The sequence below is a fragment of the Anas platyrhynchos genome, chromosome Z (genome assembly GCF_047663525.1).
Source record: "Anas platyrhynchos isolate ZD024472 breed Pekin duck chromosome Z, IASCAAS_PekinDuck_T2T, whole genome shotgun sequence".
In the NCBI taxonomy this organism is placed as follows: Eukaryota; Metazoa; Chordata; class Aves; order Anseriformes; family Anatidae; genus Anas; species Anas platyrhynchos.
In genome coordinates this window covers 84,013,915-84,030,034 of record NC_092621.1, presented here as the reverse complement: position 1 = coordinate 84,030,034, position 16,120 = coordinate 84,013,915, and the positions used below count along the sequence as shown (strand labels likewise).

Genomic DNA, 16,120 nt, shown 5'->3' with positions numbered 1-16,120 from the left:
GCAAATTTTTTTTTCAGATCTTTAAACACTTCAAGAAATGCTTTGTACTGTGTATGTGTAAGAAAGTATTTATGAACTATTTGTTTGCTTTGTTTAATAATATTTATAAAAACTATGTGAAAGTTATTTTATAGTTTTTCCACTTTTTCTTTATTCTTATGTCTTCCCTATTATTGTACATCTGTTTCACAATGAATGCACTTTGAGTAGTCAGAACTCCAGCACAGAAACATCTGACAGCAATTTCTTATGATGATAATTCCCATACTTTTTATCTTTCATGCCGTGGCCACCATAGATTGTTGTCCTACTTATCTGTACTTGGCTAATGCACAAGTCTAAGCAATAGTGTTTTGTGGTACATAAGAATAAAATGCTGTACATGAAAACTGAGCTTTTGGGGATTAGCTTCCCTGTTTAGCTTGCTATATTTAATGCAGTTGCAGCTGGAAAACACAGCCAGTGACAAACATGGTGTAATTTAAAAGACTCCATAACCCCTGGGAATGCCATCAACTAGTATATATGGATACCTCTGTTAGTATGGCAACATCTCCAGTGCAGACACATTCTGCAGCGGAGCAGGGGAATCAAGGCTGCTGGAGGCAGCTGAGGGAGCCGCCAGGCCCCGGCAGCCCTCGTGAGGGAGGCTGATGAGGCGTGCACAGAGCCAGCAGCGGTGTGCCTATTACATCAGGCATTGCCACCATTTTGCAGCCACTCACCAAGGCAGCCACCCCCTGACGGTAAAAAAGGATGCCCTAAGAGCGCCGCGACCAGGACAGGCTTGCAATTAGCACAAGCAGGTTGCACAGGGAGGATCCTCTCCTCCCTTTCCCACCTCCCTTTCTCTTCCTCTCCTCTCCTTTGGGAACTCTGCCTCTTAAAATTTACCATGATGGGCACTTGTCGCAGTGCCCTGGTGGAGGCAGCAACGCAAACAGAGCCCACGAGAGGAAAGGGGCTGGACACTTGTCTCTGCTCAAAGCAGAAGGAGGTGTCTGCCACCAACACCCATGGTGTCCCTGGGTAATAGATTCGAGGCTGTTGGGCAGAAAAGGGATGAGGGTCTGGAGAGTAGTCGGAACCCAGGCCCTGAGAGGCACATCGAGGTTGAAAGAAGTAGCAAGCATAGGGAGCAGGGCCGGTTGGGGTACTGCGTACAAACCAGGGCCACAAAAAAAGGGTGTACATGTACATGTAGAGTCTTAGTAACTGGGGACTCCTTGCTGGGAGGCACCAAGGCTACCGCTTGCTGTCCAGATAACCTCGAGAGAGAGGTGTGCTGTCTTCCTGGAGCATGTGTCAGAGACGTTAGGAAGGCTCTGCAGCAGTTCATTAAACTGGAGAAGACTTATTGTCATTCAGGCTGGGTCCCAGGATGCTGCAATGAGGAAAGTGAGTAACATTAAAAAGGGCTTTGCATCCCTGGGAAGGACGTTGAAGGGATCAGGGGTGCAGGTAGTGTTCTCCTCTGTCTTCCCAATGGGTAACTGGGACCCAGAAAGAAGGAGGAGAACGGCTCAGGTAAATGACTGGCTGAGGGGGTGGTGTCTAGACCAGGGCTTAGGGTATTTTGATCTTGGGCAGGCATTTACTTTTATAAGTGCCTGTATACCACTGTGCACAGCATGGGAAATAAACAGGATGAGCTGGAGATCTGTATACGGTCGCAGGGCCACGATCTCATTGTGATTACAAAGATGTGGTGGGACAGCTCACATGACTGGAAGGGCTACGTTTTCTTTAGGAAAGACAGGCTGGGGAAGCAAGGGGTAGGAATTGTCCTTTATGTGAAAGAGCAATTAGAGCTCTTCTCCCCCAGCTCCAATTTGGGGAGGGTGAAGAACGAATGGAGAGCTTGTGGGTGAGAATTAACAGGCTGGGTGATATGGGTGACACTGTTTTGGAGGCATCCTACAGCTCACCTGATCAGGAGGAGGAAGCTGATGAGGCCTTCTACAAGCAGCTGGAAGTAGCTTCACAATCCCTGATGCTGATTCTCATGGGGAACTTTAATCATCCAGACATTGCCTGGGTAACTAACTCAGCCAGGCACGCACAGTCCACACGGTTCCTACAATGCATTGCAGATAATTTTCTGAGGCAGGTAGTGGAGGAGCCGACGAGGTAGGGTGTGCTTCTGGACCTTGTTCTTACCAACGGGAATGGACTTGTTAGGGATGTGAAGGATGGGGGCAGTTTGGGATGCAGCAATCATGAGGTTCAAGATGGAATCTTGGAGGTAGAAGTAAGGCAAAACATCAGGATTGCTACGCTGCACTTTTGCAGAGCCAACTTTGACCTCTTCTGGGACCTACTTGTGGGTGTCTCATGATCTAGGTTGCTAGAAGGTATGGGTGCTTGTGAGAGCTGGGCAACATTTAAACACCACTTTTTCCAAGCTCAGGATCAGTGCATCCCTAAGAGTAGGAAGTTGGGGAAGGGGGGCAGGAGACCTGCATGGATGAGCAAGACCAACCTCAAGAGCAAGACCATACTTGACCAACCTCCTAGCCTTCTATGATGGCATCACCAGATGGGTACATGGGGAAAGAACAGTGGATGTCATCTACCTTGACTTCAGCAAGGCTTTTGATGCTATTTCCCACGACATCCTGCTAGCAAAAGTGAGAAAGTGTGGGATAGAGGAGTGGACAGTGAGGTGGGTTGAGAACTGGCTGACTGGCTGAGCTCAGATGGTGGTGATCGGCAGCACAGAGTCCGGCTGGAGACCTGTGACTAGCGGTGTTCCCCAGGGGTCAGTGCTGGGTCCAGTCTTATTCAACATCTTCACTGACGACCTTGATGAGGGAATAATGTCCACCCTCACCAAGTACACTGATGATACAAAGCTGGGAGGAGTGGCTGACATGCCAGAAGGTTGTGCTGCCATTCAGTGAGACCTGGGCAGGCTGGAGGGCTCTGGAGTAAGAAAGCAAATGAGGTTTAACAAGAGCAAGTGTAGAGTCCTGCACCTGGGAAGGAACAACCACATGTATCAGTACAGGCTGGGGGATGACCTGCTGGAGAGGAGCTCTGAGGAGAAGGACCTGGGGATGCTGGTGGACGACAGGTTGACCATGAGCCAGCAGTGTGCCCTGGTGGCCAAGAGGGCCCACGGGATCCTGGCGTGCATTAAAAGAGCATGGCCAGCAGGTCAAAAGAGGTGATCCTGCCCCTCTACTGTGCCCTGGTCAGGCCTCACCTGGAGTACTGTGCCCAGTTCTGGGCTCCCTGCTACAAAAAAGACAGGGAGCTCCTGGAAAGAGTCCAGTGGAGGGCAACAAAGATGATACAGGGCCTGGAGCATCTTCCCAGTGAGGAAAGGCTGAGAGACCTGGGTCTGGTCAGCCTGGAGAAAAGAAGACTGAGAGGGGATCTCATAAATGTTTATAAAATGGCCAACCTCTCTTCAGTGGTCTGTGGGGATAGGGCAATGGTCACAAAATGGATCACAGGCAGTTCCGCACCAACATGCGAAAGAACAACTTCACGATGAGGGTGACGGAGCACTGGGACAGGCTGCCCAGGGAGGTTGTGAAGTCTCCTTCTCTGGAGATATTCAAGGCCTGTCTGGACGCCTCCTTGGACAACCTGCTCTAAGGAACCTGCTTTGGCAGGGGGGTTGGACCTGATGATCTCTCGAGGTCCCTTCCAACCCCTACAATTCTGTGATTTGGTTACGAAGAGAGAAAGCAACAACATTTTTTATAAAATATTTTTCTAGAAAAAATATAAATATTTATAAAATGTTTATTTTCAAAGCTTATATGATTTATTATATGGAATTTATTTTGTTTATAAAAGTGCTCTATTCCTTATGAAATACAGGAATTCCTCTTTCAAACTTGGCATATTTCTCTACACTTATTTAGCACTAGAGATTTGAAGAATGTGTAAGAGCCCAAGCAGAAACAAAAGAACAAAGTGTTTTGCAAAGTAAATGCAAAAGTGCTTTGTGTGATGTAGTTAATCACTCTGGTCAAAAGTTAGTGCTAAAAATTAAGTTCTTCAATGATACTGTATTAAAATTTTGAAATAAAATACTGTGAATAAAGCAGCAAAGAGAACTGTTATGTTTTTAAATTAAAAAATAATAATAAATTAGTATAGCCTTAAGTAAAGAACTTCTCTGAGTACTTCACTTTCATCTTTAAAAAAAGAAAAAAAAAGGAAAAGAAAATGCCGGTAGCCAAATACTATTTCCTGAGAGAACAGAAAGTTGGATATTGAAAATAACTTGATGTGCTAAGTAGTAAATGAAACATTCACAATATAATCAGTAGTGCATTCACTATCATTGAATGTGACAAAATACAAACTTTTAGGTACAATTTTCAGTAAGTTCTAAGAAATATTAACTAAAAGCGGTAAACGTAAAAGCAACAGGATAAATCACAAAGATATACAACTTCTATTTTCCCCTCCTTTTCCCTCCTCCTTTTTCCTCCCTTTCCTTTTCCTTCTTTCCTTTCTCTCTTTGTTCCTTTCCATTTTGGCTACTGATTAATTACAAAGATCTTGGAAAACTTATTTTGAAAAATACATCTAAGCTGAAGTATAAACTGTGTATTTAATTACCATTTTGAAAATTAAAGAAATACTGCTCTGTTTTGGTAACAAACTATTCATTAGCTAAACTAACAAACAGTGCAATCTAACTCTTCTGTTACTCTTAAGAACTTACCTGCATGGCAAGTCATTTGGCAAGCTTTAGAAATGTAGCGTGATTGTTTCATTTTCAGCACATGGAAAATGAGTAGCAACTTTTGTCATAGAACTACAAGTTTTGATTCTGATAATTTATCCAAGCTTGCATGAGATTTTCTGTAAGGAAGAATATGTTGTCCTTAATCAGATGACCCTTTCTATTTTATTTTATTTTTTGTGTGTGTGTGTGTGTGTGTTATTGTTTGTCATCCAGCATCAGTGATGACTAATGTTCTTGACTCAACAACATTTTTATTAAGCAAACCAGCTTTAATTTTTGATCATCTGCTGAAAGTGGCAGAATTTTTGTGGGAGAGACTTGGGGGGCAATACTTTGTGAACAGTGTTTTTAAAGGCAGTATCTCTTCCCTCTCATACTATATCCATTCGTATTAAGGCCATTGCGCACCTGGCAGTGTTTCATTTGTTCTCAGTTATCGGAAGCAGTGAAACTGTTCTCAACTATGTCATAGCTATGACAGTTTCATGTTTTATGCAGTTTTGGTACTTTGTTTTCTCATTATTTTCAAGAATAATCTGCACATATCTTCATACAGTTTTCTTGACTTTTGTTGTTGTTACTTTTTTCCTCCTTTCTCTCCATCTGTTTCTGAATAACTTCTCCTGAAACATGCAATCTGCAAAGTAACTTCTGAGACCTTGATCAGAAACAGATGGAGAAGAAGGTGACATAATTTTTTCCTGGGCAACCATCTCAAAGTGGCCCTGCCTGAGCAGGGAAATTGGATCAGATGACATCCACAGGTCCTTTCCAACCTCAAACATTCTGTGATTCTATCATTCAATGGAGGATCACCTTTCTGGCTAGTATATAGTGTGACAATACACTTAGATTCTTATTCTGAGTGACGTTTCAAAACTACCTGACAAAGATGAACCTCTGGATTTAATAATACTCTGTGTCCTGAAATCCTGCCTTGGGATTTCGCTCTGGTATGGTCCACATCCTTTCTGTCACCTGACCATTCTGAATCCAATAGCCGACATTTTCCAGAGGGATTTGATGGCAGGAAATATCTTTCATGATTGTTTTGAAGCACTGTCTTGACCGTGCTGAGGTCTCCCCAGCTCCACTGGTCATCCATGTTGCTTTGGAGTACAGTTTATTAACACAGAACTTACAGCTCAGGTTACTCGTGCATCCAAACAAGTCAAAGGACTGGAGATGGCCTCTCATTGTTTCCCTTGGTACTAAAAAGAGAGTGGTCAGTCAAACTCTTCTGGATATTGCAGAATTTAGATAGACATCAGTGCTGAAAACCATTTCTAACATACTTTGTGTAAATGGTGCCAGAGTGGCTCAGAATCTCCATCAGGTTGCGTTGGTTCTGTTGGGGTATTTCCTGTTTAAAACTCCAGAAGTGATTTAACTGCCAAAAAACAAACAAACAAACAAAAAATGTCCTATACTCAATTCAGTTGTTCAATTCCTATGTTCAATTCCTGCAGTTGGACAGCAGCGAGCCTTTTAGACCTGTGTCCTCATTTTTTTGGTAAGGTAGATTCCAGGTGCTTTATCTATAAGTCCCTGCAGTCCCTGGCTAGTAGGTGCTTTTAACGTAAGCATAAGCCACAATTTCTTACTCACACCTCCATCCCATTACTTTTTGCAAAAAGTGTCTGGAGACTTTCTTACTTCCCCTGCTTCCTGAAATCTCCATCTAGCACAAATCAAAACCACTACTATATACGCAGAAGGTGTTAGCTGTAGTCACTGAATGCCAGAATCACTTTGTGTCATATTATGCTCCTTCTAGGAGGACTGATGCTTTTCATACATCTTTGTGAAGTAGCTACCTCGTCCTTTTCTTGGCATTTAAGGATTTAGGGTCATCACTTTCCACATGTTCCTGCATCACAGTACAACTGCATCTTTCCTGAGGAATGCTTAATACTGTAATGTTTTGCCTTTTGTATTTGGTTACAAGTTCTGAGTAAGTTCAGCAGAGTCACTTACGGTGATTTTCTTTTGTATTTGTTTAATTATTCCTGAAATTCCCGAAACTCAGAGAAACTTAATTTTCTCTGAGGCTTTTCTACACCTTTGCAAAAGTTGGCTGAGATTGGTGAGAGGGTGAGCCTGGGACAATAGTGAGAGAGACAGGTACACAGACATAATGGTTGCATAAACTCAATTTTCTTTGGAAACTAGACTGAAAAGCAGGAACAACAGCAACAACAAAAAAAAAAGGTTGAAGAAGAAGGATAGGATGAGAATGTACTAATGTATTGAATAGAGAAGAGTTTAGTACATTAAAAAAAAAAAAAAAAAAAAAAAAAAACGGAGCAGGAAATAGACTTTTTTCCCCTGCATTCCACATATATGTGTGTTAAGAATGAAAAAGCTATGGACAGTGAGTAGGAAGATGTTATAAGTCAGATATCATTGTTGTCATTCATGCTACAGTGAAAAGCCCTTTTCTGAAAGAAAAGTGAAACAGATGTATTTATGATTATTTAGTCTGTCTTTGTCCACTGTCCTCTTGCAGTTTGTACATAACAAAATATTGTCAGCCAAAAGTATTTTGTGTCTCTCCTGGGCTTCATTGTGACTTTGGTGACTTACTTGAAGTAAGAGCAGCAGGTTTCTTATGAATTCAAAAATGGGAATTGCATCTTTAAGATGAATCTGATTAAATTTATTGGCTGCTCTGAAGGTTTGGATGAGAAAGTGACTAAGAAGCTTGGTGTTTCCATTGCATAATCCTAAATATTGAGCACTGGGGAAAGCAAGTAGATGCATTTTGTTCAAAAATGACTTTATCTTGTAAGCTTGAAGATGCCTAACATTCTAGATCATGTGTGTTGCAGTATACGTACTCCAGTGTATAGAAGATGAAAGAAAGTAGAGTGTCATTACTTTATTTATCTGTTTATTTATTTTTAAGGGAAGGAGAAGCTTAATGGCTTTATGAAGCTGAAAATCATAGATGAATAGGAAGCAGTTGTGAATTAATTACCCTTACTGATATGAATTACTTACTGAATGATTCAGCATTCAGCAGCATGGCATGAAACCTTTGCATGTCATATCAGAGAAAATTAATTCAAAGTTTTGATTTAAGAAATGAAAGAAGGGAAAAAAAAAGAAACAACAAGGACATTTAATGGACACCTCGTGTCCTGTTGTCGGTAAAACCTTTTGTATGATTATGTGTAGAATTTATTAAGAAGCTTTGATAATGGATTTTGGGAAAAAAAAAAAAAAATCCATGGTATCTTTACTACTAAGCAAGCCCCTAAGGTCATCTCTATAAACTTGAACCCTAAGAGACATCTCTATGGAGTGTTCCTGCATTTCATTTTTATAAAATTGGCATTTTTCAAACTCTTTTAAATTGAGAAGTAATGGAAGAAAATAGAATGTCCAGGAGTGAAGGGACTGAATTGCATCCTACTTTTCAAAAGCTGTGGTCACAGACTTTTTTTGTAGTCCTTTTAAAATATAATAGTTTCGTTGGAAGGCTATTCCCTGTTAACATTCTAACAATTCTGTATCTGATCTACTGAACTGTAAGACCTCAAAGGTCTTGAAATTTCTTTCCTTTAAATACCATTGTTCTCAAAGAGTATTGCGCCGGGATGAAGGATTTTCCAATAAACAAGAGGAGAAAAGGCTTCTGGGGTAAGCATAGAAATATCTAGTATGTATTTGCAAGGTTTTTAATTGAAATGGTATATGTTAGGTTCTTTACCAGAGTGTTAAAAGATTAGTTCCGTAGGTACATTTCTTTTAAAACATTAATGACAAGCAAGATTGGAAGGCTATAGCAGGTCTATTTGAGAGTATAGTTCTGAGGGGTTTGGAGGTTTATGAAGTATTACCTCTTCTTTCTTTCTTCATACATGACAGAAAGTGAGGAAGCTCACATATCATCCCTAAATAGCATCTCCTGTTGCCATAGGTGAAAAGACAATTCTGCAATAGATGCACCATTAGTCTCACATATAGGAGATTTCTTACCTTTTTGTCCTTCAGGAAAAAGAAACAAACAAAAAAAACTGCAATGCCATGAAGTGTTTCTGGTAAACTATTGGTCTCAGATATTTTCTCATACTATTATGCAAAATTTAGTCAGTATTTATGATCCTGAGCGATAGCAGTGGAAAATAAATGAAATACCATGAAGTTATTTTTTGAAGTTATTCTTGTTCTTGGCAAATACCATCAATTAAAAAAAAAAAAAAAAGAGATAAGAAAACATATATGGAAGGTATTTATACCTAGATTTCTAAGAATCCCTTGTCTATGCATTACTTTAGTACTTTAGTAAAGTGATTACTTTAGTCTACTGATCAGTAATTAATTTTGTAACAGAAAATAATTTTTGAAACACTCATCATTCATAAAGTACATGCATTTGACAATGAGATTGATTGATCCAGTTTTAATCACAGTGGCAGGAGGATTTTATGCTGCATTTCTGTGCATATGGCAATAGCAGAAAAGCAGATTATTGAATTTTTGGGGAAAGACCTTAAACCATTTCTGAAGAAGAAAACATTACACCAAGTTTATTCTTTTATTTTTATTACATATAATAGAACTACAGTCATGAAAATGAATTACATGAGGAGAGGCATCTTGCAGCCTTCTTTATCTTTGCTAGTGGATAGCTTGTTGGTAGACGTTGAATCTTCGATATTGTACACAGTGGGGTACCCAGCTGGGAGATGCTATGACACTATTTCACTGAAGAGCTGCTCAGAAGATAGCCGTTTCTTCTTTTCTGAAGGTTATGAAATCAAGTTATGCTTTATCACTTTTTTTTTTTTTTTTTCTGACATAACTCCTCTGGAGTTTTTTTGCAACTCCAGATGGCATGTTCTTCTTTTGAATCCACTGCCTTTGACCATTGGTGTTTGATTAAGTTTATGTAAATGAGGATTATCTCTGTGTCTTTGAGCATCTCTTACCACTCCTGAGTAGAAAGAAACCTAAGAAAGCAGTGCTGATTCCTTTGCTTTGTATTCTCAGCAAATCTCTGTGAGAAGCCCAAAGAATGCAGGTGAGGTGGTAAGGAGAACTCATAGATCTTAGTTTTAAATTCTTGCACACACAGAATTCTAGAAAACAGCACAAAGCTTCATAGGTTGAAGAACCCACAAATAACAGCATACCGCATTTGTCAGAAATGCACATTAACTGATTCTTAGAATAGGAAGATTTCTACAAGGGCTACATATCTGGTCTGTTTTCAAGGCTTCAGGCGGTAATGATCATTTTATGGTTGGTGTAACTGCATTAGACTGGAGAACTGCAATCTAATATTACTGCTTTAGATACAAGCCAAAGTGAGGACTGTGTTTCTTCAGTTCCACTGAGCGGAATATATCTTATTCCCACTTTTGGGGAATTTGCTGTCTTTTATAAGGGCAGAGTTGTAGGAAGAATGTGCCCAATGTAGTTGCAAATTTAATTATAGATACTGAGAATATTTCTTTGAAAAATGCAAGGGAAAATGTGTTATACGTATGGTGAGTAATAACTAAAGAATATAAAATTAACATTTAAATATAAAATGTCTTCAGGGGGAACATTATAAAATGTTTTTACTAAAACTTGTGTCAAAGTTATTCGTGGCATTCCAAATATTATTTAAATACTACCCTCATGAAGACTATTTTTGGTATGCATTGAATATATATGTTTTTTTTTCCTGGAAATAGATGGTATTATTTTTGTAAAAGCTGTGTATGTTTCAAGAAAGCCTGGAAAATGGGTGAGTATGATGGGCAATTGGAAAATTTAAATAGGGATCTTCTGTACCTGCCCATTAACAGAACCAAAAAAGCATTGGTATACATGGGTATACCATGGGTATAAAGCTTTTACTGTATCAGAGTAGAGCTCTAGAAATTATGATTTTTGAATGTGTTTCTTGTGTAAGCCCTATGTGGTTTCCAAAAAACTTTAAATATTCAGAGATGTGAAGTCCGGAACAGTAGGAATTTCACAATGAATATTATCTCAAGCCACTGCCATCCCTATCTCTGCCTGCTGTGTGATTGCAGATGACATCTTATGTGTAGTAAAGCATCTGGGAACAGTTGTGCAACTAAATACAGATAAGGGAAATCATTGTTAAGATGATGCTTTGGAATATAAGCTCAGTGATGAAAAACCTTGTCAATTCTCTCATCCCCTCTAGTTTCACAGAGATGTTAGAGCAATAAAAAGATATCAACTGTAAGATAAGCAGTATTAAAAAAAAAAAAAAAGATTTGGCTAGCTCTGTATGTATACAGTGCTGCACTTTGAAATGTCCGCGTTTACAAATCACTGATACATTGACGTCCTCTTTTTAAAGTAATGTTAACAGTAATAATTTTATTTTATTTTCCTGGATATGTGGATAAAATCACATAACATGAAAGTAAGCTTTCAAATATCTAGATTGTCTGTAACAGTCCAGAAAGTTTGATTACCATGGTCCTTAGGTTGCATTTAGACAAATAATTTTGTGCTGAAGTGCAGGGTGTTATATTTTGAAAAAAATGTTGCTAAATGGGTATGTTTATAGTAGTAGTTTCTAAATATTTATATGTTAATGGACATTAACTGAATGAAATTCGTGACAGGTCTTGATTTCTTGTTTAACTCTTGACTGACTTTTTAAAGACCAAATGGCAGAGTTGTAGAATAATTAGATTCAGCCTACACAAATCTTGGTTTAAAAATCACTGATTTTAATAAAGCAATAGCAGCCTACTAGTTGTGTTTTTTGTTGTTGTTGCTTTTTGTTTGTGTGATTTTATGTATTTTTTTTCACTGAAGGGTTTTGTCTATACATGTGTGCTGGTTGTGGTAAATAACCAAAATTATGATACAATCAAAATATTTTTTCCATAGTAACCCACAAAGGTAAATTATCATAACCAAATTTAAGACTTTTTTTTTCTTATCCTTCCACTATTAAACACAAACTTGGTATTTAATTCTCTATCTTTGTCAAACTACTCATGTTAAAATTATTTGAAATTCATTTAACTGCAGTTGTTAATTTTCAGTCTGCTTAAATAAATGTGTTAAATATTGTGTCGTGTTCTGGCCTTACCAGCATATCAACACAGGGACTTAAGACCTTTTATCACAGTATGCATCATTTACTTGGTGTGACGGCCCACAAATAGTTGGCTCCATTACATATCTGCCAATGTTTAAGTAGTAGGCTAAGGTTTACATTATTTCATACACACTAGTGTGTGTAGAGAAGCCTACCTCTGGGTTTTATTGAAACCTTGATGGTTAGTTTTGTTTTCTCTCTGAAGACCCACTGTTCAATTGGCTCAGCTGGATGCTCAAAGGCAATGGGCCAGTCTCTCTTCGGATCTTTATTTTGTGAAATGGTGTAGTTCCTAAAACTTCTTAGTTTAAGCAGAGGTTGCATAGATGTATTCAAGGTTTCTTGTGAAAACACAAGAAGGTTTGAAGTTTACTTGAAGGATTAACGGAGTGTGACCAAACACCATGTCTGCCTTTACAAATAGTGCTTCAGTTCTGCTCTGATTTTCTTTAATACATAGGTACTATTTTTATATTTTTCTCAAAAGGGCCTAAAGGACCCAGCTAATTAATTTTCCATTACACTAGACAATTGATTCAGAGGAGATCCCAGGCCAACAGAACTTTAAATTTGTATTTAGATTTTTTTTTTTTTTTTACCCTGCAGGTCATGTGTAACTATAACAAAAAATTTGCCTGACCCTCTTGATGTTTGATTCTGTCCAGTGATATCTGAAACCCACTGAAATCAAAACAAGAATCTTAACTGCCTGAAGTGCTGTAAACTAAGGAGTAACAGTACTGAATATTTATCAATAAATAGTTCTGTCAACACTTACAAAATTGCTAGAAATGTTGGAAAGGATTTCTGTGCTGTTAAAGTGACTTATTTAGTAATGTTTTACCGAGTGTAATGAAAGACTAATGATTTATATTTAAAAAGAATGGGATTTATTCTGGGACTGGGAGATCTATAGCTGCATATCTATTTTACAGTATGTTAGACTATAAATCTATAGTTAGATATTGTGATTTAGGCATGTATACAGGTATACTGAACATGTATATACATTTAGTGAAAATGCCTGTACAAAAATCTACTAAGTTTTAGGTCCATGTGCTTTTGACAAACTATTTGTCTGAGAACAAATGTTTATTACAGTAAATATAATCACTACAAACTACAAATTAATCCTAGAAATTCCTTCAAATTTCCATGTATTTCTGTAATAGAAAGGTTTTCACAACAATAATGTTTATTGAGTTGTTCTGTCAGAATGAGAAAATATCTGATTTGAACTAATTATCATTTTATTTAGGACTTCTATGAAAAGATTGCTTCCTTTTCATTCACACTGAAATAAAAAACTCACACAAAGCAATGAAAAATGCTCCTGAAGTGGTTAAAAAAAAAAAAAAAAGTGGCTAACACTGCATGAATTGGAAATATATATATATATGTGTGTCTGTCACATCAACCTGAATCTTCCATAATGTTTTTTTCAAATGCATTGTTCCTGGTAAAAATCAACTCTTAATGTTCAGTTTGTTAGAGGTGTCGCATTGTTACAGTGAAGTTAAATCATGTCGGTACTAAAAATAAAAATATTTAAATATTAAATTTTAAATTAGAGGTGGGTTAAAATAAGAGACCTGAAAGCTGTTTCTTGTTGAGCTACACTGTACGTAGGTTACCTTTCCTGAGTAGCCACCAAAAGAGAGTGACAGTTACCTCATTTAAATGGTGATTGGTGACCCTCTAATATGTTTTGAAAAAGAAGTGTAGCTCTTACAGTTGAGCTACATGTGAATCCAGTTCTGTAAGATTGATTGCCTTGGAACACATAATATTTCCCTGTAATAGTTAATACAAAACCTATAGAATGATCCTATTTATGCAGCATAAGAGCTATTATTAAGTTAATTACATTTGCAGAAGCAGTGCATTATTATAAGACTAAAATGCTTTGAAATAATTTGGAATATGAAAGACATTTTTTTCCCCCATAACTTTACAAATAATAAAAATGTGAAGACACGGGTTCTTCTCTTAACAAAAATCACTTTTCCACCATCTCATGAGGGCTTTGCCATACTGGCTGTCACGGAGCAGCCACAAATTCCCCAAGAGAGGGGGACAGAAAGGGATAACCCAGTGGTGGAGCAGGTGGCGGTCTCCTTCAGCTGGGCCCACCAGGGCACTCAAGGAACAGTGGAGTCCCTGCTCAATCTGAATCATTTCATGTCTTGAGGTACTTAGGCACTCCTTCTGCAACGTTTTTACTTTGCTTTTTGCTTCTTCTTGTGATAGTCTTGTATTACAGAAATATTTAGATTTTTGTATGAAGGAGTTGCTGTTGACCATGTAAAACAGTATTTGGAAATTGGTTAATCAAATGCTTCTTTTTGCACCATAAACCAAGACTGAGAAAAATAATTACCTTGTTTTGACAAGCGAACTGGGAAAGTATGACATAGAAGCCTTACAGAAATGCATATGTGAAAACTAAGCTGTCGTGTTTACAAGGTGATTTTTTTCATATGATGAATTTTTTAAACAGTAAGTGGTCTGTAAACTGTGCTGGTATTTTTCTGTGAAACACAAGCTTATTTTGGCTGCCATGAAAGGAAAAAAAATAAGGAACAAATATTAAATTTTGATTGCACAGCTATTTTATGAAAACTTTGAATCATTCAAACGCATGTTTTTTTTCATTATATGTATCTATTATACAGTACATTTTACACCGATCTTTGACTGTTCTGGAAGAGTAATTCAATAAAAGATGGGTTTCATTTATAGGTGTTGAATAGAGTTAGTGTCACATTCTGTATAAACTCTGAAGTAATTCTTAAGAGAAAAGGGAATGGATTTGTGTGACCATGTCTGAATATAAATAGTATCATATACAAGTAAACAACTTTATTTTCAGTATTTATTTCATCTCTGTTTCATAAAGCACTGTTTAATCTTTTTGCATTTGTTGAGCAACTTAGTTTGGCCCACTATTTTTTTCCAGAATGGCTGACTGAAGTTTTTCAGCATTTGGGAGAGTGCTTTTTAACTTCTACTTTTAATTACAGTGTCTTTAATTACAGCAACATCTGTTAAGATACTTTGAGTCTTATGTTCAAAGACCGATCCTCCCTCAATGTATTACATGATGCATTTGCTTTACATCCAGACATTTTAACCAGAAGGGTGACTGAGTTTCAGCTACATTCCAAAATGTTGAGAAGTCTTGGAATTGTTATTTGTGAAGGGGTATTCTTTAGCTTCTGAGAATTTAAGATAATGATATAATAAATATTTCTTGGCTCTATGCGTTTTATACTGTTCATTCAGATGTGCAAGATAATAGGCTCTACAGGACCTTCAGGCATTAACTTTTCTTTTTGAAAGACCAAAGCCAGAATCAATGGTGACACTTCTGCTGAAGAAATGGGCGGTTTTGCTATTTATAATTTGTACTCATATTTGACCAAACATACAATCTTGATCTTCAGTCTTAATGTGATGTGTATTTTGGAGCAGATGTTTGTAGAATGTTCACTTAGAATCCATCAGTTTATTTTTACAGTAGTGATGCTAGGTAAATTCCCCAAATGTGGCTAGAAGAATTTCCTCGGGGAAAAAAAAAATAAAGGAAAGAAAAAAAAATATTATTGGCTGGCAGCAACAGGGGTTAAGAAGTTAAAAAGGGGTTAAAAGGGGTTAAATTCATGCCATCACTATTAAGATTCATATAAGAACTGGGCAACTTTCTGCTCAGTTAAGAGTTTAGTCCTTCACAGAAGAAACAGTATTTGAGGAAAAAGTATCAGTCTTGATGGGTTTGCATTTGAATACTGGCAGAGTAGGCACTCGTGATCTGTTTTTCAATAAGGTTTGGTGGTACAGCAAGCGTATTTTTAGTGAAAATATAGTGAGTCACTATCCAAAAGATAATATGAACCACAATCACAGTGGTAATTGTGTGGTGTTTTTCATAACCTAAATTAGGCTTACAATGTAAATAAAGCTAATTCTGATCATTCAAAATTTCATTGTTTGGAAAATTATGTATGCATTTTCTGTTATTACAGTTCATAGTCTAAAATATTAAAATAATCTTTGTTGGCCAACATACTGCTTGTTTCATAAACTTTTATTGCTTGTAAGAAAAATGGTGAATGGTTAATTCATCATAATTTGTTGCCCAGATATTGCGCATGTCTGAATAATAACATCTGTGCCTTAAGTTACTGCTTATGAGTAGTATTAATAAATAGTAGACATTAAAAAGAATAGTTATTAAGAACTTTCCAATTTTAAGTAATTTTTCTTTAATTTTAGTACTAAGTCATCACTAGTTGTAAAATCAATTTCATTATTTCTCA

General features: G+C 37.5%; 1 protein-coding gene across 12 annotated transcripts in view; it reads left to right on the top strand.

The window, feature by feature from the left end:
* KIAA0825 (KIAA0825 ortholog) overlaps positions 1 to 16,120 on the top strand; it is a 254,967-nt gene that overhangs the window by 21,544 nt on the left and 217,303 nt on the right. The gene's annotated exons all lie outside the window — the stretch shown is intronic.